Below are 25,396 nucleotides of genomic sequence, written 5' to 3'. Positions count from 1 at the left end.
TTCTGTTTACAAAATCTTCCCCTACCGGATATTTGATGTTATGACAATTTCACAGAGGCTTGGCAAATACTGATTCATAAAAAATTGCATTTTGGAGTTTCTGTGCATCACTTGGGTTGATTAGGGTTGTGTTGGAAATCAAGTACTGACATTATTCTGTAAAATTAAGATAAGATTAGGTGCTTATAAAGCAAGGGGGTTTATGGGTATTGTAGTCTGAGGTTGACTACTTGTATTTACTTTCCGTATGGGTTGTGGTAAGATAGCCACTAATTGATAAATTGGTAAGATAGGATATAGAAATAAAAAATTGGTTTTAATTATTCATAATTTTTAATTGATTTTTTAATAGATTTTTTATTTTAATAGAAAATATTTTTTGAATCAAATTTTTTAATTGAAATTTTTTATATTCATATTTTTATTGATTTTTTTTTTGGGGTTGTTTAGTTTATATTAATAATTAAAGGGGGGAAGCCATAGGCTATATAGTCTAAAATAAAATAATTCACAATAAAGGAATATAAAAGAGTTGGTACAAGGGGAAAAACGACATCAAGGCTATGAAGGTGATTACACCTGTTGATATAGTACAAAATAGTAATCCTTTAACTAAAGTATTGCTAGGTTATCCGGCAAATGAAACAAAAGTTGCCCTTCATTCTCAAACAAAAACTGATAAAAGATTCCAGCAATAAGATAAACAAAGGTATAGAGAAAATGCTAAAGGAAGAGAAGGCGACAGAAAAACTAAGGGCAGAAGTCAGTATACCTTTCTCACATACGGATTCAGCGAAAAGACCCCCACCTTATGAGAAGGAAGTAGAGCTTAGGGATGTTTATCCTCAGCTTCCAGTGATCATCCAGGAGGGTGATTATTGCATCAGAGATGAAGATGAACGAATAATAGATAGAGGACAAGCAGAAACGACAATAAAAATGAATCCAAAACTCCAGAAGTAAGAAAAAAACGAGATGTCTGGAAACTAAGAGAAGAATTAGGTTCGGAAAGATGAAGATACAGAAGAGAAGAAAAACTGCTGAGAAAAGAATCCGAAGAATACATTGAGGCCAAGGAAAAAGGCCACTAGTAAGAAGATGATGGAAGATGATATTTCGGGGACAGAACTTAGAATATAAGCTGTTGAAGAATACTGATATGTCAACAACAAGAAAGAACAGGACCAAGAAACTCTCAGAAAACTAAAATACAACTTACAACTGGTGGAGAAGAAGAAGGAGAAGAGAAGTTTTGGTTATGAAGAATCAGAGTGCACCAAATCAACAATCACTGCCACAGCTTCAACAGGACCAGTTCCAACCGCAATTGTACCAGCCACCAATGGGGGTACCAGTTGTTTCATATCCACAGCCAGTTTCTGGACAGACACAGAATTGGAGAGGAAGAGGACGAGAAGGCTTAGCAGAAGGAGGAAGATTTCAGCTACACTTCCAGCAACTTTCAGAAGAGTGTTATAATTGTGGACAGGTTGGTTACTTTACCTGTGATTGCAATGCGCCAGGAGGAAACAACAGAGGAAATTTCTGAGGAAGATAAAGGAGCAAGTGAAGATCACCTGTTCTCTAGGTGAACCCTTCAAGGATTCTAGAGTGCCTAGAAGATACGAAGGGGGGTGTCAGCTGTAGCACCGATTAGAGAAGAAGAGAAAATATCTAACAATTGAAGTAAAAACAAAGGACTAGGAGAGGTGAATAGTGGAAAAGCTTTTTTCTGTGTTGAGCCTAAAGAGGTTAAACATCTCACTATGTAAAATTAACTAATTAGGATAGGGATTTGAGGTAGTAAAACAGCTAATTACTCTTAAGGAACCAATTGAGCTCTTCTATAAAAATCAAAGAGAAATTAAAATAGACATACTAATATTAGAACATATACCTATTGCATTGTTGGGAAGAGATGCATTGTGTAAATTGAACTGTACAATAAGATGTACACTAAACGGCTGTCTGGTATAATATTTTAAAAGAGTAGGGTTTTTGGGAATCTATTAGACTGCCTATTAGACAATCTGTCTGAAGAATAAAGTTAAAAGGGGTGACTGTTATTCTTGGTTACATTCCTACACCAAGATATTTCAAACTAGGCTAAAAGGTGTTTAGTTGTTTGCCAAGTCTGTGTGTAAAGAAGTCAGAAGCAGGTGGGGAATTCCCAATCACATATTCTAAAAATTGGTGGTAAAGGATTTTGTGAATAAATCAGTGGAAAAAGGTTTTTAAAGGTTAGGAGAAAAGATTAGATTAAAAAAGTTAGGAGAACTAGGGTTGAAGGAACTCTTAAGACAGTAAGCTAAGTTTCAAAGTTAGTAGTAAGAGAGAGAGAACAGTGGTGAAGGACATGTTAGAGTTTAGTGGGAAGATAGATATGGTAGGAGTTTAGATCTGTTAGGAGCAGATGCGTTGCTGAATGGTAATCCAAGATGGCGTAGTAGTGCAGTTGTGTTTTTATCGTATGTCTGTAAATAGCCTGTAAATACCCTATTTTTCGTACATATCTCGTACATATTTCCCTATCAGACTTTTCATCCTTCTACAAGATATACTTTCCTGCAACCCGCCTCACTCAATGTGGAACGGATTCTATTATTGACTTACCTTTATCTAGAATCTAGAATCTCCAGTTGAAACTAGCTAGCCAGCTAACTAGCTACCTGCTATTAGCCACAGCTAGCGGTGTTTCACCCAGAACATTGGATTTTTTTTTCTGCGGGATTAATTTTAATCACTGGACATTGATCACCGGATATTCGGCCAGTCTGCACAGCGCGTTATCGACCCAGAACATATCAGTTTTTCCGCCGGAATCACTGTATCGCTGGACCTTTAACTCCGGATTCATCGCTACCAGCTAGCTACAACAAAACGGACGCTGTGGTCTGGCTAATCATCCTGAGCTAGGCCCATCTCCCGGCTATCTACCTCTCTGTCAACCGGACGGGACCACCTAGTGTTGACACGGAGCCCCGCCGATCCTACACGACTAGTCTGCCGACGAAATCGTCTGATGTGGTTACGACGTTAACCACGAAGATTCCATCCATCTGCTAGCCCTGGCCCGCTAGCACACGCTAGCCGTGGCCTCTTACTCACTAGTACTTCACCACCGGACCTTATGATAACTCAGCTATACAGCTGATATCTGCTGGACTGTTCCTTTTTACGGTACTACATCCTGTTTATGTTTAGCCTCAGCCCAAACATGGTTAGTTTATTGTTGTTTCGGTTATTTCTAATTGTACTATATCACTGTAGACCCCCCAGCCTAGCTAAACCTGCCTTAGATAGCTCCTTTGCCCCTCCCCCTATACACGCGGAGACCGACTCAATTGATGCCTCCAGCGATTCTATCTCTTTCATTGTTACCCAACGCTTAGGTTTACCTCCACTTTACTCATATCCTTCCATATCCTTGTCTGTACATAATGCCCTGAATCTTTTCTATAACACCCGGAAATCTGCCCCCTTTATTCTATGTACCCAACGCACTAGAAGACCAGTTCTTAAAGCCTTTAGCCGTATCCTTATTCTAGTCCTCCTCTGTTCCTCTGGTGATGTAGAGGCTAACCCAGGCCCTGCAGCCCTAAGTATCACTCCTACTCCCCAGGCGCTATCATTTGATGACTTCTGTAATCGCAAAAGTCTTGGTTTCTTGCACATAAATATCAGAAGTCTACTTCCTAAGTTTGAGTTATTCACTGCATTAGCACACTCTGCCAACCCTGATGTTCTAGCAGTGTCTGAATCCTGGCTCAGGAAGGCCACCAAAAATTCTGAAATTTCCATCCCCAACTATAACATTTTCCGTCTAGATAGAACTGCCAAAGGGGGTGGAGTTGCAATCTACTGTAGAGATAGCCTGCAGAGCTCTATCATACTATCCAGGTCTGTGCCCAAACAGTTTGAGCTTCTACTTCTAAAATTCCACCTTTCCAGAAATAAGTCTCTCACTGTTGCCGCTTGCTACAGACCCCCCTCAGCCCCCAGCTGTGCCCTGGACACCATATGTGAATTGATTGCCCCCATTTATCCTCAGAGTTTGTACTGCTTGGTGACCTAAATTGGGATATGCTTAATACCCCAGCCATCCTACAATCCAAGCTAGATGCCCTCAACCTCACGCAAATTATCAACGAACCTACCAGGTACAACCTAAATCCGTAAACATGGGTACCCTCATAGATATCATCCTGACTAACATACCCTCTAAATACACCTCAGCTGTCTTCAACCAGGATCTCAGCGATCACTGCCTTATTGCCTGCGTCCGTAACGGGTCCGCGGTCAAACGACCACCCCTCATCACTGTCAAACGCTCCCTAAAACACTTTAGCGAGGAGGCCTTCCTAATTGACCTGGCCCAGGTATCCTGGATGGATATAGATCTCATTCCGTCAGTAGAGGATGCCTGGTTGTTCCTTAAAAGTAATTTCCTCTCAATCTTAAATAAACATGCCCCATTCAAAAAATACAGAACTAAGAACCGATATAGCCCCTGGTTCTCCTCAGACTTGACTGCCATTGACCAGCACAAAAACATCCTGTGGCGTACAGCATTAGCATCAAATAGCCCCCGCGATATGCAACTTTTCAGGGAAGTTAGGAACCAATATACACAAGCAGTCAGGAAAGCAAAGGCTAACTTTTTCAAACAGAAATTTGCATCCTGTAGCACTAACTCCAAAAAGTTTTGGGACACTGTAAAGTCCATGGAGAATAAGAGCACTTCCTCCCAGCTGCCCACTGCACTGAGGCTAGGAAACACTATCACCACCGATAAATCTACAATAATCGAGAATTTCAACAAGCATTTTGCTACAGCTGGCCATGCTTTCCATCTGGCTACCACTAACCCGGCCACCAACTCTGCACCCTCTGCTGCAACTTGCCCATGCCCCCCCGCTTCTCCTTCACACAAATTCAGACAGCTGATGTTTTGAAAGCGCTGCAAAATCTGGACCCCTACAAATCAGCTGGGCTAGACAATCTGGACCCTTTCTTTCTAAAACTAGCCGCCGAAATTGTCGCAACCCCCTATTACTAGTCTGTTCAACTTCTCTTTCATAACGTCTGAGATCCCCAGAGATTGGAAAGCTGCCGCGGTCATCCCCCTCTTCAAAGGGGGGTGACACTCTAGATCCAAACTGCTACAGACCTATATCCATCCTGCCCTGCCTTTCGAAAGTATTCGAAAGCCAAGTTAACAAACAGATCATCGACCATTTCGAATACCACCGTACCTTCTCCGCTATGCAATCCGGTTTCCGAGCTGGTCACGGGTGCACTTCAGCCACGCTCAAGGTCCTAAACGATATTATAACCGCGATTGATAATAGACAGTACTGTGCAGCCGTCTTCATCGACCTGGCCAAGGCTTTCGACTCTGTCAACCACCGCATTCTTATTGGCAGACTAAATAGCCTTGGTTTCTCAAATGACTGCCTCGCCTGGTTCACCAACTACTTCTCAGATAGAGTTCAGTGTGTCAAATCGGAGGGCCTGTTGTCTGGACCTATGGCAGTCTCTATGGGGGTGCCACAGGGTTCAATTCTTGGGCCGACACTTTTCTCCGTGTATATCAATGATGTCGCTCTTGCTGCTGGTGACTCTCAGATCCACCTCTACGCAGACGACACCATTTTGTATACATCTGGCCCTTCATTGGACACTGTGTTAACAAACCTCCAAACGAGCTTCAATGCCATACAACAATCCTTCAGTAGCCTCCAACTGCTCTTAAACACTAGTAAAACTAAATGCATGCTTTTCAATCGAACGCTGCTGGCACCCGCCCACCCGACTAGAATCACCACTCTCGACGGGTCTGACCTAGAGTATGTGGACAACTACAAATACCTAGGTGTCTGGTTAGACTGTAAACTCAACTTCCAGACTCACATAAAGAATCTCCAATCCAAAGTTAAATCTAGAATCGGCTTCCTATTTCGCAACAAAGCCTCCTTCACTCATGCTGCCAAACATGCCCTCGTAAAACTGACTATCCTACCGATCCTTGACTTCGGCGATGTCATTTACAAAATAGCCTCCAACACTCTACTCAGCAAATTGGATGTAGTCTATCACAGTGCCATCCGTTTTGTCTCCAAAGCCCCATACACTACCCACCACTGTGACCTGTACGCTCTTGTTGGCTGGTCCTCACTACATGTTCGTCGTCAAACCCACTGGCTCCAGGCCATCTATAAATCACTGCTAGGCAAATCCCCGCCTTATCTTAGCTCATTGGTCACCATAGCAGCACCCACCCGTAGTCTGCGCTCCAGCAGGTATATCTCACTGGTCATTCCCAAAGCCAACACCTCCTTTGGCGCCATTCCTTCCAGTTCTCTGCTGCCAATGACTGGAACGAATTGCAAAAATCTCTGAAGCTGGAGACTCTTATCTCCCTCAATAACTTTAAGCATCAGTTGTCAGAGCACCTTACCGATCACTGCACCTGTACACAGCCCATCTGAAATTAGCCCACCCAACTACCTCATCCCTATATTGTTATTTATTTTGCTCTTTTGCACCCCAGTATCTCTATTTGCACATAATCTCTTGCACATCTAGCATTCCAGTGTTAATACTATTGTAATTATTCTGCACTATAGCCTATTTATTGCCTTACCTCCATAACTTGCTACATTTGCACACACTGTATATATATTTTCTGTTGTATTTCTGACTTTATGTTTTTTACCCCATATGTAACTCTGTGTTGTTTTTATTGCACTACTTTGCTTTATCTTGGCCAGGTCGCAGTTGTAAATGAGAACCTGTTCTCAACTGGCTTACCTGGTTAAATAAAGGTGAAATAAAAAAAATAAAAAAAAATAAGAGAAGATTAGGGAGAATATATGTGTACTTATCTAGTGCAAGCATTAAAATTTGTTCCGGTTAAGAATTATTGGTTAAAAGGCTATATAATTCGTAAAGTGACGCTTATAATGGAAGAGTTGAAGTCTGTTGAAGCTTCCACAGTCACCAAAGGAGTTCAGGAGACGTATATTACAGTAGCCACTCCAACAGTAAATAATACACAGAGGATATTGGTAGCTTTCCCACTAGAAGTAGTTAAGGGTGTTAATACATCAACTAAATCAACTACTTTAATGGTAACTTTGGAAGGGATTAATGATGCGACGGCAATGACAAATGTAGAAAGTATGACACCGACACCGACAACAACTTTTCTGAAATTAAAGGGGGTAGCAAGAGGGACTCAAGAGTTTATGGTATGGATGGAGAGTGCTGTCAATGATAGTAAGGATAGGGTTAAAATAGGAGAGCAGATAGTGGTAGAGAACAATATAGATTCATCTGAAATAGTGAAGGATACTATCATGGAGGTACAGGATGAGGTCTTTGATTTTAATGACAGACAAGGAGAGGTATCTGATCAGTACCGCTCGTTAGGGAAGAGAGAAACTAAATGGAAGGCATATGGTTTGATTCTTCTGTTGTGAAAATTAAAGATGGATGGGCAGGTAGGAATCTTTGGTTCCAGCAGCTAGCTCATTCTGTAAGATCAGTGAGGAATCTTGAGGGTCCATGTCTGTTGAGAATTCCAGAACAGATAAAATAATGTCGTTGTTAAAACATTTGTTTAAGCCTAGGTTTAGGTGTTCTTGGTTAAATGAATTACCCTATGGGAATTTGTTAGATGGGAAGGAAAATCAGGTAACAGCGAACCCTGAAGCATTGGAGGTGAAAGCAGTGAGGGCTAAAAGTTGTTTTTGTTCTAATAAAACATATGATGGAAAGGGTATGTTCATGGGAATATCAGATTGTGATGATTATATGATGACTTTGGGTAAGCATGAACATAAGGTTAGAGATGACAAATATAATGTAACTTTTTATGTACCAGTTAGTAAGAAGAGCAGGACTTTGATGGTGAAAGATCAGCTTTTGCCTGGCAATGTGACTATTGGGAATTTTAGAGATATTTGGTGGGTTTGTGGTGATAAAGCATATATATTCTTACCCTATGGATGGACAGGATGTTGTTACATGTCAACGTTGAAGCTTCCATATGAGGCTTTTACCATTGAAAGAGGGATAGCACCGGACACAGATAAATCTGAAGCTAGGGTTGAAAATAGGGTGAAAAGAGACATGGCGACATTTCATAGTCTTGAAGCCTACCATTGGAGGATAAGTCTAGGAGAGAAGTGGGGACTGGGACTTTTTCCATGGTATGGTGTAACATTTTTGGCAGATCATATTGATAATATTACCTATACTTTGCAGGGGTTTGCGAATGAAACAATAAGAGGGTTTAACCTTCTGTCAAATACTCAAAGAAGTCACAGACTGACGCTGTTGAAACATGACATGGCTCTTGACTATATTTTAGCAAAACAAGGTGGCTTATGTTTGGCTATGAATCTGACGGGGGATGATTGTTATACTTTGATCCCAGATAGTTCCGATAATATCACGAGTGTTATAGATGCGTTGAAGAATATAAGGGATGCGTTTGGTAGATCTGAAGGAGCTGGATGGTCAGCGAAGACTTGGTTGCAAGATCAGATAGGCCCAGTAGGAGCAGTGATGGATTAGATTTTAATGGCAGTTTTGATAGCACTGTGTGTGATGTTTGTGATTTGTTACTGACCTTTGAGAAAGCTATGATATTGAGATAGGTTGGAGTTGTGATGCCTGGAGACAACACTCAGATGCCGTTGTTGACTGTTCCTGATCTGGATGAAGATGGACAAGGGGGTCTGGATGGAGTATTAATGGATAAATATCCTTTTTGATTATTTGATCATCTTTTAAAAATATATATATATATTTTTTAATATTAGTGTGATTTTAGTATGATGTTATGAATCAAAGGGGGGAAATAGGATAATGTGATTCATACATCATTTATATATCATTTTTATATTCTTAGTTGATATTGATGTTTTAATTTGAAAGTGTTTGTTTTGCAAAAGATACTGTTTGGTCTTTTCTTTTCTTCCAGAAGCGTTTGGGGGGAAATGTAAAGATTGAAATACTCAAACAAGGACAATATGAAGGGACAATATGAAAGGAGAATGACTGGAGGAGATGGAACAAGGAACGTGTGGAAAGGTTCCCATTCCATCATCAACGATGCATTGGAAGAGGAGACTACGGGGGAGATGAAGTGTAGTGGACTACATTCCAGTGTCTGCAATGAAATATAGACATATTTGCATGTGTAAATACATAATTTGTGTCATATTCTTAGGTATTAATTTTTGTAGAATGATATTTGATGTTATTGGATACATGTGGGGATCTTAGATGTTTTTGTTTATTTCGTGAATGCTTAGGGACAGGGAGTCTAGGCAGGGATAGAGATTCACTATAGGGTCCGATGGGTTGACCAGCCTTAGAGTGGACATTTTGGATAGTATTTTGTTTGCTGGGGCTTTCATGTGTATTTAATTGCATCATAGTTTCAAATGCATTTATAAAGATTTATGAATTCATCGGGAGTACCTAGGTGGTTGCCTGGGGCAGAGGGACCGTGAGAGAATTTTACTGTCTTGATTGATGGATGGATATCTGGAAAGATGGCTGCCAGACAGTTTTTCGCTCTCACACTCCATAAAGATTTGTTCATATTTCATAGTAATGTATTCACACTCCATAAAGATTTGTTCATATTTCATAGTAATGTATTCACACTTCATAAACATTTATTCATATTTCATAGAAAGGTATTTACACTCTAGAGGAAAATGTTTTTGGTTTAATGTTAAAGATACTCAATAAGATAAATTGTTACTTGTCATAATCCTATTCTGTTTGTTTTCGAAACTTTTAGTTCGTCTCGAAGGGGGAAATGTAGTGTATTAAGATTATGACTATTCTAGAGGAACAAAGAGGGGATGTTTATCTTAGTTCAAAAGTAGCCATTTGTAGGGTGACGCCCCAGGGGAGACAGGTGATTGGACAGCAGAGGGAGCAACCCCTATTTTTGCATTCCTTATAAGTATGGGCTAGACAAAGAGTGGGTTAGAAACAGACAGATTATTTTGGGACACTGTTTCTCCAGCCCTGCAGGGTCTGTAACTTATGCTGACATCTTGTGATATAAATAAAACTTGTAATCAAAGTGCAGCCTAAGCGGACTCTTTGTTTGACAGCAATAAGTACCAGCATCGACGCGATAGACTACAGGTACACCACCACTACCAGCCTGTACCGTTGACAAAATGCAGAATGGGTCCATGGACTCATGCTGCTTACGCCATACCCTGACTCTGCCATCAGCATGACACAACAGGAATCTGTATTCTTCGGAGCTGCCAGTGTTTTTCCACTCCTCAATTGTCCAGTGATGGTGATTGTATGCCCACTGGAGCAGTTTCTTCTTGTTTTTAGCTGATAGGAGTGGAACCCAATGTGGTCGTCTGATGCAATAGCCCATACATGACAAGAATCAACAAGTTGCGTGTTCCGAGATCCCTTCTGCTCACCCTGTTGTACTGCGCCATTATTTGTCTGTTTGTAGCCCGCCTGTTAGCTTGCAAGATTCTTGCCATTCTCCTTCGACCTCTCTCATCAACAAGCTGTTTTCGCCCACAGGACAGCCGCTGACTGGATGTTTTTTGTTTGTTGTACCATTCTTGGTAAACCCTAGACACTGTCGTGCATGAAAAGCCCTGGATCCGGCGTGCCTGGCACCGACGATCATACCAAGCTCAAAGTCGCTTAGGTCACTTGTTTCGCCCATTCTAATGTTCAATCGAACAGTAACCGAATGCCTCGATGCCTGTCTGCCTGCTTGATATAGCAAGCCATGGCCACGTGACTCGCTGTCTGTAGGAGCAATCCATTTTCATGAACGGGGTGAGTGTATGTGTGTAATGTTAGAATATGAAAAATAAAATAGTCACCTTAAGTCTTGTGAGTCGACTCTGATGGTGAGTCTGTAGCCGCTCTTCCATTTGAGATGAGAGTGAGTTATGATTATACTCCACTTATGTATATTCTTAAAGGAATCCTATGTACTATTGTAGCCTGCCTCTTAAGCTCTCCTATCTGTAGATGTATAGTACCTACAAGATTCCCAAAACAATATTTTTAACTGTCTTACATAAACCATGTACTGGTTTGACCTCTTTTGCCAGGATTATCTTAGCCATCCTCAGTTAAACTTGTTGGCCAACTAGTGCCAAGAAAAACATGTAATTCAGTGTCTGACAACACATTATCTAGTCATCAATCAAGAAGAAGACATATAATGGAATTTCACCTGGTTGGTCGCTATAACAACACATGTACGAGGCATTGCCATTACTTCCTCAATCATTTCCTGATAAGCAAATGATGTCTCACATGTTTTCTTCTAAAGACAGGTGTACAAGAGGCAGACAGAAACAGTCAAACACTGTTATAAATGACCATAGGTCCACAATTGACTGGGTCACAATACCGGTTGAATAATTGACAGATGACAGCAAGTTTCTGCTATTCTCTAACATTTAATGTGAATGTTTCATAACTCTAAAACACACATGTGTGCGGCGATATAAATATCTCCTGTCTGGCAAGAGAAACAGAAACTTATGATCAGAATGGTTTCCCACAGCCTGCCTGCCTGCGGAATAGAATGGAATGTGGATATACAGTTGAAGTCAGAAGTTTACATACACCTTAGCCAAATACATTCAAACTCTGTTTTTCACAATTCCTGACATTTAATCCTAGTAAAAATTCCCTGTCTTAGGTCAGTTAGGATCCCCACTTTATTTTAAGAATGTGAAATGTCACAATAATAGTAGAGAGAATGATTTATTTTAGCTTTTATTTCTTTCATCACATTCCCAGTGGGTCAGAAGTTTACATACACTCAATTAGTATTTGGTAGCATTGCCTTTCAATTGTTTAACTTGGGTCAAACGTTTCGGGTAGTCTTCCACAAGCTTCCCACAATAAGTTGGGTGAATGTTGGTTCATTCCTCCTGACAGAGCTGGTGTAACTGAGACAGGTTTGTAGGCCTCCTTGCTCGCACACGCTTTTTCAGTTCTGCCCACAAATTTTCTATAGGGTTGAGGTCAGGGCTTTGTGATGGCCACTCCAATACCTTGACTTTGTTGTCCTTAAGCCATTTTGTCACAACTTTGGAAGTATGCTTGGGGTCATTGTCCATTAGGAAGACCCATTTGCGACCAAGCTTTAACTTCCAGACTGATGTCTTGAGATGTTGCTTCAATATATCCAAATCATTATCCAAAAAGTAGGATCTTTGTCCCCATGTGCAGTTCCAAACCGTAGTCTGGCTTTTTCATGGCGGTTTTGGAGCAGTGTCTTCTTCCTTGCTGAGCGCCCTTTCAGGTTATGTCGATATAGGACTCGTTTTACTGTGGATATAGATACTTTTGTACCTGTTTCTTCCAGCATCTTCACAAGGTCCTTTGCTCTTGTTCTGGGATTGATTTGCACTTTTCGCACCAAAGTACGTTCATCTCTAGGAGACAGAACGCGTCTCCTTCCTGAGCGGTATGACGGCTGCGTGGTCCCATGGTGTATATACTTGTGTACTACTGTTTGTACAGATGAACGTGGTACCTTCAGGCGTTTGGAAATTGTTCCCAAGAATGAACCAGACTTGAGGAGGTCTACAATTTCTCTTCTGAGGTCTTGGCTGATTTCTTTGGATTTTCCCATGATGTCAAGCAAAGAGGCACTGAGTTTGAAGGTAGGCCTTGAAATACATCCACAGGTACACCTCCAATTGACTCAAATGATGTCAGTTTGCCTATCAGAAGCTTCTGAAGCCATGACATCATTTTCTGGAATTTTCCAAGCTGTTTAAAGGCACAGTCAACTTCTGACCCACTGGAATTGTGATACAGTGAATTATAAGTGAAATAATTTGTCTTTAAACAATTGTTGGAAAAATTACTTGTGTTATGCACAAAGTAGATATCCTAACCGACTTGCCAAAACTATAGTTTGTTAACAAGAAATGTGTGGAGTGGTTGAAAAACGAGTTTTAATGACTCCAACCTAAGTGTATGTAACCTTCCGACTTCAACTGTATCAGTCTGTCACTGAACTTCAATTTCATAACAATAGGAAAGTCCACCCCAGAGGCAGAAAGTGACGCCTAAGTTCATGAAGTCACTGCAGTCTCCAGCCTGTTGGACTGCTGTATGGAGCAGAAAAAATGCTTGGCATTGTTTTTAGGGGGAATATTTTGATCAGCACAAAAAAGCTACAGTACTTTTGTCATTGACACAAAGTTCAACAAAGGCCCCAATAGATGCTGCAAATTAATCCAAATCTAGGAGGGGTATAAGACATAAATTATGTATCTCTATTAAATATTAAAGTGTGGTGAGACACACTTAGAAACCTTGCCTTAAACATAATGATTTAAAACACAGTACACTCCCACACACACACACAAAGGAATGAGGATATGCTAAAAACTCTGCCACACAAAACTATGAACAGCAATCCACTATAGAGGCAAATAATATGCGTAACATTATCTACACAGGGTTTCAAAGTTGTCCAAGAAGAAAAGAACCGCAAGTGTTCTGAAGTGTCTCCAGTCTAGGCTATCAGGCTTCTCTGCCCACAGTGCAGACTAAGAGAGCAGTACACTGATTCACAACGTGTTAACAGGAATACCATACCCATACAAGAACAATGCACAGCAGAGACAAATGAAAAGAGAGAAATTAAAAGAGACTAATTAAAGTATTTCAAAAGCACCAAGTCTTCCCTACAAAGAAAATTGGTTTAGGCTTGATGATGATACACTATCAGAGAAACTATCACAACTATGAAACACAGAGAGACGAAAGATACATTATGTTATATATTTATTTCTCTTTTTATTGGTGAATTTTTTGGGGAAGCCTGGCTTCCCTTGCCATTCATGAATATACGCCACTGATAGGAATTAAAAAAAGATATACACTAAACAACTTTCATGAATATACCAAAATCAGATTAATTCGAAATTCAACACATTGACAGCCCCCCCACACACACACTTCATTGTTCACCATAGTTTTTACCCTAGTTTTAAAGTAATTCAAAGAGTCGAGGTCCTGTAATTTAAAGTCCTATTGTAGCTAATTCCAAGTGGAAGGGCCAGACAACTGGAACACTGTTTTACCCAGCTCTGTACAGGCATTAGGCACAGAGAGCAAGATACAGTCATGTGATTGTAAGCAATAGTTTTCATTTGTCTCCTGGAGAATGTAGGTACACAGGAAAAATGTTATTAGAATTTAAATTATTATATTTTAGAATCAGTCAGTCTCCCCATCTTTAGTTGTTTCCGACGCAGAATTTTTTAGAACTATGAAACCATGTAGATGTTTTTTGTGTGTCTTTTCTTGTGTGGTAATTGAGTTTCTTGAGTTCAGGTCAAGGTAGCTATATTCGTCCTTAGACTTCTATAGTCTTTCATCCTATATTCGTCTGTTCCATAATAATTAATTCCCTTGGTGTTGGCTGCTTTTTCAGCCCTTCAATGCTTCTTCCTAATGGCTTACTTGTTCTGATCGAGAACCGGACGCGGAGCAAGAAAGCGGAAATAAAAGCGATTCCAGACCCATCCTTTCTCTCCATCCTCTCTTCTAAATCAGCTGCTCCAGAGACCATAAAATACCTTCTGCTCGTGATACAAAATATAATTCTGCTAGTTTAATTTTATTTTTCAATTATACTCCAAAAAACGTTATTGTTCCTCTCCAAATACTTTATTGTTCTATTATTATAAATTACATGGTTGAGAAGTGCAAGAGGAGCACGTACATGTACTCTGTGCCAGCCCCTTCCTTCCGTTGACCCAAATCACACGTCACTAGAATTCAAGTTCATTGCCTTACATACAAGTATAGCCTTACACCAACATATGTAAAGTAATATCTAATGTAAAGCAATGCACGCATCATGTAACATATCATTGTTTAATTGTGGAGAAGGGTAATTCATATTTTATATATAGTTGTATAGTGAGTGATGGATGTACTGAATAGCTAAACAATTATATTGTGAATAATTAATAACCAATAATGATCAAAACTGAAGTTCTAGGTTAACAGGGGTATGACCTGTACTATAGCGTTGCTATTGCTATTGTTTTAGTATGATTACATAAAACACTGTTATTTATCCTGGGCCTTGTACATTACATATTATAACTAAAACCTATTCTACAATGCACCATTATAATGCAGGTTTAGCACGTAATCCAGGCATCATCAAGATGTCTCTTGCTTGGCAAATAGGAAATCAGGAGAATGCTTAAAAAATGCTTTTAAAACCTATAAGTTCCTCTGGACCTCTGTGATTCTACCAAGGCTTTATAGTATTCATCTGAAAAATAGAGACTTATAACAACAGCCAGACAATGGACGAAATACCTAATAATTATTGTGTTAAATCTAGAATGGATTCTCAGGCAGGAGTAAGTATTGACTAATGCAAAGCCTGTTTACTGCAGGTAATTACTATGAGATCAATGTGTCTCTGTTGAATTCACAAAATTAATATGAGTTTATTTATCAGGCTGCATCCCTGACGCATCACTTTACTGTACATCTATAAATCATAATACCTCTTAAAAGGTGCATTACTTAGGATATTGTAACTGCTTGTTTTAACTTAAATATATACCTCAATTTCTATTATACACAGCCCATCTGTAATTAGCCCACCCAACTACCTCATCCCCATACTGTTATTTACATTGTTATTTATTTTGCTCATTTGCACCCCAGTATCTCTATTTGCACATCATCTTCTGCACATCTATCACTCCAGTGTTAATACTATATTGTAATTATTTTGCACTATGGCCTATTTATTGCCTTACCACCATAACTTACTACATTTGCACACACTGTATATAGATTTTCTATTGTGTTTTTGACTGTACATTTAGTTTATTCCATATGTAACTCTGTGTTGTTGTTGTTTTTATCGCACTGCTTTGCTTTATCTTGGCCAGGTCCCAGTTGTAAATGAGAACTTGTTCTCAACTGGCTTACCTGGTTAAATAAAGGTTAAATAAAATAAAAAAATAAAAAGTAAGTATGTAATTTAAGGGATAGGTGGTAATATCAGTAATTTAAGGGAAAGGGGGTAATATCAGTAATTTAAGAGAAAGGGGGTAATATCACTTGATGAAGCAATGGATTGCAGACAAATAAATAACTAAAGGTCCATTATTTTTATTCACTACCACACTGAATGATAACATTACTCTTCCTGCTAATTGTCTAGAAACCACCATAAAAAATGTTAAAAGAGAAAATCAATGTTTACTCCTCAAATGAATCAGGGAATCTCATGTTGCTGTATGTCTGAGGAGAGATAGATGGACTGTGTGTTCCTTTCCCACCTGTCTGGAAAAGATAGGCCTACTAATGGCAACAGAATGGCTGCCAACAATAAAATGCTTTATTAACGTTTGCACCTTTATTTAGTTAAGTGACAATGCCCGAGAAGCCGGTGTTTGGAGGATATATTGACATGGGTGTTGTTAGGCCCGAGTCGAAGTCGAGGGCCGGCAAACCGTGTCAATATATCCTCCAAACACCGGCTTCGAGGGCATTATCACTTTTATACAATGGGTTACCAACATATTCAAATAATGATTGACATATTTTCTTTAAAAAAGTTATTTTCTATTGATTTATTCATACTATTTCATCCTTCCACAAGATATAGTCCCGACACAAATCTAGGGTTGCTACCCAAGCCGGCTGGTCTTTCGTTCTATCGGTTCCGTTGCCAGAGACGCGACCCAGTCGTTCAGTCTTTTTGTTCTGTATCTACTGATGTCGTTCGATCTAAATGTTGTATTGCCATACTGGCTGGATCCCTTGCGCGCTAGCTAGCCAACTATGGCTAACTTACAGTCACATCAAACAGTGCAGCCAGAAAACAACAAAGTAGCTGCATTTGCATTTGTTTACGCTGTTTTCTAGTGACATTTATTTGGATACATCCATAAGCCGCGATTTCAGCTGGCATAGGAAATGTGCTCTCTCGTCAGGACACTGTTGTTCAGAGGAGCTAGCCAACAACACAGCTAACACAGTCACTTCAAACTGAAGCTGGAAAGACTTCAAACTATCTGCACTTCGTTTCGTTTTACCTGCTTTCTATTTACATTTCTTTGTATATATCCATAAAAATAATGCCGGCTGATTCATGATTTAGACTGGCTGAGAAACGCTGCCTTTCTCCTCCCGACATGTTCATTACTATGGGACATGTGGAGATCGAATTTGAATTTTGAAACAACGTTGCAAATGTCGGAGAGACAGACCGCAAGGTTTATTCAAATCTCCACTGTTGAAAACTAAATGTTAGTCTAAAAGAAATGTCAGATAATGTCTAGATGCCTTTTATAGTGGAGATCAAGTTCATAAATTGCCTGGCTGGGCTGATGAGACAGTGGATTGCGCAGTCAGATCGAACAGAGTAAATAGGCATTTTAACGTCACAGATTTAGCCGGTGGTAACTTGTGGAATAGACACCGGCTACAATGCAGTTTTGACCAATCAGCATTCAGGATTACACCCACCCGTTGTATAATCATAAATAAACAATGCAAACAACAAAGTGGATGTGAGTTTGATGAAGGTTACTATGGAGTGTCACGGTGATATTGTGGCTTCCATACCCTGTAGGTGTATAGCGGACTTAAAACAAAAAAATAACATCACAAAATGCAGCACAGTCAAACACAAGTCACTTATGAATTAATTGATGAAGTCCTGTTTTGCATTTATTTATTCGTGATGAGGAGGGTTCTTAGATAGGAGCCTAGTATTAACACACAATGCCTCTCCCCACTGCTCTCTATCCCTGTCCCTGGCCTTCAGTTTGTTACAGGGTGAACTTAAGTGTCAATACTTACATTTCTTAGCAATATTAACACATGTATAATATGTACTTTTGTTTTGATGTAATTACATAGCCTATTTCGAGTATTGTTAAGTTGGTTGTTAAGACTATACAAAAGTTGTAGTTAAGTTTCAAGCTGTTTTCACATTTTCCTTTGCCTTTCCCCATGATCTTTGACTGTATATATGCTGCCATCTGCTGGTATAGTTTAGACACCACCACAGAACACATTTATTGCTGTCACACTGAGGACATGATGATTGATATCGAGTTTCCAACTGGAGAGAGTAGTAACTAATCAATGATTGAAAACGACATCAACAACTGTCTGATTTAGCAAAGAAAGGTACATTAGGCCAGGACTATGGTCCTTATTGGACATTTACCAGCAGGTCCAGACAGTGGTAGGACTACAGTCCTTATTGGACATGCCCCAGCAGGTCCAGACAGTGGTAGGACTACGGTCCTTATTGGACATTTACCAGCAGGTCCAGACAGTGATAGGACTACGGTCCTTATTGGACATTTACCAGCAGGTCCAGACAGTGGTAGGACTACGGTCCTTATTGGACATGCCCCAGCAGGTCCAGACAGTGGTTAACTGAACACACACTGTGCTGTTTGACCAAAAGGCACAATGTATTTTATCTGTTTGAGAAAAGGGTGCGACTACAGTTTAGTAAATTAATAATCCACAGCTAGTCTGCATTATGCACTCCTTTTGAAGTGAGATCCCACCTGCTGTCATAGCCCTTACGAAAAAAAGATTGCAAAAAATCCTCAGAGTAACACACCTCTGTTACCTGTGAAAAAACCAGATGAAACTTATCGTGTGGTTCATGATTTGAGAGCGGTGAATGAGGTAGTAACTGACTTTCCAGCGGAAGTGCCAGACCCGCATACCTTGTTAGCCCAAATTCCTCCTGATGCGACACATTTTACGGTGTTAGACTTATGTGGTGCATTTTTTTGTGTTCCACTTAGTGTAGAAAGTCAGGGTTTATTTGGGTTCACATATAAGGGACAGTTCTATGAGTACAATCATTTGCCACAGGGTTTCCGGCACAGCCCTCACATTTTCAATAAAGTATTGAAGGAAGATTTGGTAGGGATAAATCAGATACTGCAAAGCACTGTCATTCAGTATGTAGATTATATAATTATCTGCTCACAGGATAAGGAAACATGTCATAGAGACTCAATTAAATTGCTACAGGTATTGGCAGAAAAGGGACATAAGGTTTCCCAGAAAAAGTTGCAATATTGCCAGGAGAAGGTTGTTTATTTGGGTCAGAAAATAACGCATGGAAACAGAAGCATTTCGGATAGTCAATTGGAAGCTATTCGTAAGGCTCCGAAGCCTAGAACTGTCAGAGAGATGATGACATTTCTTGGTATTGCTGGATATTCTTCAGCTTGGGTTGAGAGCTATGCTAGTTTGACAGGACCTTTGAGAGCTATGGTTAAGGATACTGGAAATGGTCAACTCCATAGCAATCTTTCCTGGACACAGGAAGGCCTTGTGGCATTTGAAACGATCAAACAGAGGTTGCAGGAGGCACCTGCACTCACATTACCAGACTACTCTAAGAATTTTTTGCTATATGTGTCTACTTCTACTGGAGGTAAATATGCATGTGCAGTTCTTTGTCAGCCGACAGGCACAGGGATGAATCCTCAGCCTATTTCCTACTACTCTACTGCCAATTCAGAAGTAGAACTAGGACTACCACTGTGCTACAGAGCAATGGTGGGAGTATATTCAATGTATAACAAAGCATCATCTGTTACAATGGGTTACCCAGTAACAATTCTTACCCATCATAGTCTCAGAAATCTTCTGAATTTTGGGAAATATACATTGACTATGCCTAGGCTCAGAGACTATCACAGGCTCTTAGAGCAGGAAGATGTCACCCTAGTGAGGTGTGATACGGTGAATCCAGCCGAGAATTTGCCAACTTCAGAGGATGGTGAGCCACATGATTGTGTCCAAGAAGCAGAGAAATACTCAAGGCTTAGATCAGATTTGCAAGCCTTTCCATTACGTGAGGCAGACCTGGAGTATTGGACTGATGGGTCTTGTTATCGTGTGGGAGATAAATTGTGCGCTGGCTATGCAGTAGTCAAAGCCCAAGGAACTGGATTTGTCGTCGAAAAGGCTGAAGTAATACCACAGCCTGCGTCTGCACAACTTGCTGAACTTGTGGGGCTAACAGAAGCATGTTTGTTAGCGGAAGGAAAGCGAGTGACGATATACACTGATTCAGCATATGCACATAGTGTATGTCATCTGTTTAGAGCAGTGTGGAAAGGTCGAGGGTTTAAGAAAACGGATGGTTCTCCGATACAACATCATGCGCAAATAATGAAACTGTTGCATGCTATGATGAAGCCTAAAGAGATAGCGATAGCTAAGTGTGCAGCTCATAAGACAGATGTGTCAAAAGTCACACAAGGGAACAAAGCTGCTGATGAAGTTGCAAAAGCCGTCACAGGAGCGGACAAATTGGGCAAAGTTTTTCTGGTCACTCATGCAGTGGACTTGGAAGACAAAATTACGCTTAAGGATGTGATTTTGATGCAGGAAGCTGCTTCTACGATCGACAAACAATTATGGCTTGACCGTGGTGCCGTCAAAGATGCTACTGGTCTTTGGAGAAACCATGAGGGGTTAATAGTAGCGCCTCTAGACCTATTAGGTCTGATGATTCAGGAAGCACATGGGTTAGCTCATGTTGCAAGGGGGGGGGTTAAGAGAAAGATCACAAAGGAGTATGGTTTTTGGGCACCATATTTGCTTGAACAAGTTGACTATGTCATAGGCAGGTGCACAATTTGTCTGAAAAACAATGTTCGCAGGGGTGTGACTGTTCTTCCTGGCCACATTCCTACACCGAGAGGTCCTATGCGTGAGTTGGTTATCGACTTTGTATATATGATAAAACCAGTTGATGGGAAAAGATACATGTTGGTGGTTGTAGATAGATTTTCACGATGGCCGGAGGCCTGTCCAACCAAGCGAAAAGATGCTCAGTCGGTTGCTAAGTTCTTGTGCAAAGAAGTCATAAGCAGGTGGGGACTTCCCGATCGAATATCCTCAGACAATGGGAAAGAATTTGTGGATAAATCAGTGAAATTGATGTTGCAAAAATTGGGAATTAAGCAACGTCTTGGAGCAGTTTATCACCCACAAAGTCAAGGGATTTGTGAAAAAATGAACGGTGTCTTGAAAAATCGCATTGTCAAAATTTGCCAGCATACGGGTCTAAACTGGATAGCAGCGCTTCCTTTAGCATTAATGGTGTGTCGCTCAAGTGAGTTGCGTGATCTACCTATGACACCCCATGAACTGGTCACAGGAAGAAGGATGCCTACGCCTTGTTTGCGAACAAGCGGAAAGGGTCCAAGCTTGGCTCTCTTGGAAGATGAAATGAGAGCGTACGTTACATATATGGCCAATTTTCATAAAAAGCTGTCCACATATGTTTCTGACAGGCAAAGAAAAGAAGAGGTGCAGGAGAAGCTTGATGAGCAAAAAAGGAGTACAGTGCAACCGGGGGACAAGGTGTTCGTGAAGGTATTTAGAAGGAAGTGGTATAACGAACGTCGTGAGGGACCATTTGAAGTTGTTCGTAGTACTGGAACAGCTGTCCAGGTTAAAGGATCTCCAACGTGGTATCATTTGTCACATTGTGTTAAAGCGCCTGGAGAAGTGGTGCCACGCACAGAGAGACAGGATGTTGAAGGCTCAAGAGAGCAGGATGAAGATAGGGAAGAACAGGTGGAAGGAGAGATGCCTGACAATATCCAGAGTCAACACCCAGAAGGAGAGATTGTTCATGTTGTGGACAACATTGATGATCATGTGTACACTTCTGATGATGCCAGAGATGACTCTGCAATGGATGGAAAGGAAAAAAGATTTGGGGACATTGATTTTCAATACGTCCCAGAGACAACAGGGAATATTTCAGTGGAATGTGAAACCGCGGAGATCACCAAGGGCAACTCTGTTACAGGAGAAGCTGATGATTCAGTTAGACAAAGTAGGCCCAGACCAGCTAGGAGAAAAGTCAGACCAAAACGTTACGAAAACTAGGGTTGAAGTAACCCTAGGAAAGTCAGCTCAGCTTCCATGCCAGTGCACGAGAGAGAACAGTGGTGAAGGGAAATTTAGAGTTCAGTGGGAAGATAACTATGGCAGGAGTTTAGATCTGTTAGGAGCAGTTGCATTGAGAAAGTATGCGTTGCTGAATGATAAGAGAAGAATGAAGATTGAGGGTGATTGTACTCTCTATGTGTACAATTCCCAGCAGGAGGATCAAGGTGATTATAAATGTATTTTTTATAATCCACAGTTTGAAAGTGAGGGATTAGAGTCGGGACTGAGAGTTAATGTAGTGACACTAGTGGTGATAGATGGAAATACAAGTAAAGAGCTCCAAGGTGTAGGGAAAATAGATGAATCCACAACAATTACATCAACACTTCAACCTAATGCAACAACAGTGAGAAGCAATTCAACTCTTTCAACATTGACAGCTATTAAAGCTATAAATGTATCACATTTCATTACAATGGCGCCTCAGAAACTCGCTCCAACACCAATTTTAGAAGAAAATACTGTCATTAGGGCTAGGATGGGTGGTACAGCTCATCTTCCTTGTAGATGTGAGAGACGGAGTGGGGGTGGTGACATTCCTCCCACGTGGAGAGATAATTATGGAGAAGAAGTGTTGTTATCAGGACTAGAAGTAGAAGCTGTGCCCCCTAGTCAAAGGAAGTATATTTTGTACAACGATATGAAATGGAAGAGGGTTATGAGTGATTGCTCACTTATTTTGCGTAATATTACATGGGAAGATCAGGGAGAATATACTTGTACTTATTTAGAGCCAGCGTTCAAATTTGTTCCGGTTAAGAATTACTGGCTAGAAGGCTATGTAACCCGTAAGGTGACACTTATGATGGAAGATTTAAAGTCTGTTGAAGTTTCCACAGTCACCAAAGGAGTTCAGGAGCAGTATATTACAGTAGCTACTCCAACAATAAATAATACACAGAGGACATCTGTAACTTTGCCACTGGACCTAATTAAAAGTGTTAATACATCAACTAAAGCCACTATTTTAACAATAACTTTGGAAGAAATGAATGTTACAACAGCGATAACACGCCCCGGAAATGTGACACAGACACCAATAACAACTTTTCTGAAACTAAAGGATGTAGTAAACGTGACTCAGAAGTCTGTGATACAGATGGAGAGTGCTGTAAATGGTAGTAAGGATAGTGTTGAAATAGGAGAACAGATGGTAGCAGTGAATCATGTACATTCATCTGAAATAGTGGAGAATACTATCCTGGGGGTACAGGATGAGTTCTTTAATTTTGATGGAAGACAAGAACATATATCTGATCAATACCGCTCGTTAGGGAAGAGAGAAACTAAATGGAAGGCATATGGATTTGATTCTTCTGTTTTGCAAATTAAAGATGGATGGGCAGGTAGGAATCTATGGTTCCAGCAGTTAACTCATTCTGTAAGATCAGTGAGGAATCTTGAGGGTCCATGTCTGCTGAGAATTCCATCACCAGGCACATGGGGTTCAATCTTAGAGACAGTGGCTCAACCTCTATCAACCGCGTGTCAATCTTATGCTTTATCATGGTTGTTGTATCAGCAACAATCATTAACAGATATGATGATGTCATTGTCGAAGCATTTGTTTAGGCCTAGGTTTAATTGCTCTTGGTTAAATGATTTACCCTATGTCAATTTGTTAGATCAGAATGAAAATCAGTTAACAGCGATTCCTGAAGCATTGGAGGTGAAACCAGTAAGGGCTAGAAGCTGTTTTTGTTCAAATAAAACATATGATGGACCGGGTATGTTTATGGGAATATCAGATTGTGATGATTATATGATGACTTTGGGTAAGCATGAACGTAAGGTTAGTGGTGAGACATATAAAGTAACTTTTTATGTTCCATTTAGTAAGAACAGAAGGACTTTGATGGTAAAAGATCAGCTTTTGCCTGGAAATGTGACTATTGGGAATTTTCGAGATATTTGGTGGGTTTGTGGTGATAAAGCATATATATTCTTACCCTATGGATGGACAGGATGTTGTTACATGTCGACGTTGAAGCTTCCATATGAGGCTTATACTATTCAAAAGGGAAAGGCATCGGACACTGCTAAATCTGATTCTAGGTCTGGAAATAGGGTGAAAAGGGAAATGGCACAATTTCATAGTTTGGAGTCCTACCATTGGAGGATAAGTCTAGGAGAGAAGTGGGGAATTGGACTTTTTCCATGGTATGGTGTAACATTTTTGGCAGATCACATTGATAACATTACCTATACTTTGCAGGGTTTTGCAAATGAAACGATACGAGGGTTTGATCTTCTGTCAAATACTCAAAGAAGTCACAGACTGACGTTGTTGAAACATGACATGGCTCTTGACTATATTTTAGCCAAACAAGGTGGCTTATGTGTGGCTATGAATCTGACGGGAGATGATTGTTATACTTTTATCCCCGATAGTTCCGATAATATCACTAGTGTTATAGATGCATTGAAGAGTATAAGGGATGCGTTTGGTAGATCTGAAGGAGCTGGATGGTCAGCGAAGGCTTGCTTGCAAGATCAGTTAGGCCCAGTGGGAGCAGTGATAGTTCAGATTTTAGTAGCAGCTCTTATAGCGCTGTGTGTAATGTTTTGCTTTTGTACTCTGTTATTGACTTTTGCGAAGGCTATGATATTGAGATGGGTTGGAGTTGTGATGCCTGGGGACAACATTCAGATGCCGTTGTTAACTGTTACTGAACTGGATGGAGATAAACAAGTAGGACTAGATGGAGTATTGATGGATAGATATCCATTTTGAATATCCGATCATTTTTCACGTCTTTAAAGGGGGAAATGGGATGTGATTCATTTTATATATAATTTCATATATCATTCTTATATTATTGCTGATATTGATGTTTTAATTTGCATGTGTTGTTTTGCAAAAGATACTGTTTGGTCTTTTCTTTTCTTCCAGAAGCATATGGGGGAATATGTAGAGGGACTCAAATACTCAAACATGGACAATATGAATGGACTGGAGGAAGTGGAACAAGGAAGGTGTGGAAATGTTCAGATTCCATCATCCGACGTCGCATTGAAAGTCGACACTGTGGAGGAGCTGCAGTGTAGTGGACTACATTCCAGTGTTATATTCTTTCTGTATTAATTTTTGAAGAATTATGTTTTCTGTTGTTGGGTACATGTGGGGACCTCAGATGTTTTTGTTTATTTCGTTGAAGTTTAGGGATATGGGGTCTAGGCAAGGACAGAGAGAATCCACAGGAGGGTCCGATGGGTCGACCAGCCTGAATGTGGACATTTTGATTGTATTTTGTTTGCTGGGGTTTTCATATTTATTCAATTGCATCATAGCTTTAAAATGTATTGATAAAGATGTATAAATTGATCTGGAGTACTTAGGTGG

At 40.3% G+C, this 25,396-nt stretch overlaps 1 protein-coding gene across 1 annotated transcript in view; it reads right to left on the bottom strand.

Moving 5' to 3' along the window:
• The window catches only part of LOC121543762 (CKLF-like MARVEL transmembrane domain-containing protein 8), a 56,196-nt gene that overhangs the window by 21,279 nt on the left and 9,521 nt on the right, over positions 1–25,396 (bottom strand). The gene's annotated exons all lie outside the window — the stretch shown is intronic.

Source organism: Coregonus clupeaformis, chromosome 28, assembly GCF_020615455.1.
Source record: "Coregonus clupeaformis isolate EN_2021a chromosome 28, ASM2061545v1, whole genome shotgun sequence".
Lineage (NCBI taxonomy): Eukaryota > Metazoa > Chordata > Actinopteri > Salmoniformes > Salmonidae > Coregonus > Coregonus clupeaformis.
Note: the sequence above shows the minus strand (reverse complement) of the source record. Positions and strands in the feature narration are given on the sequence as shown.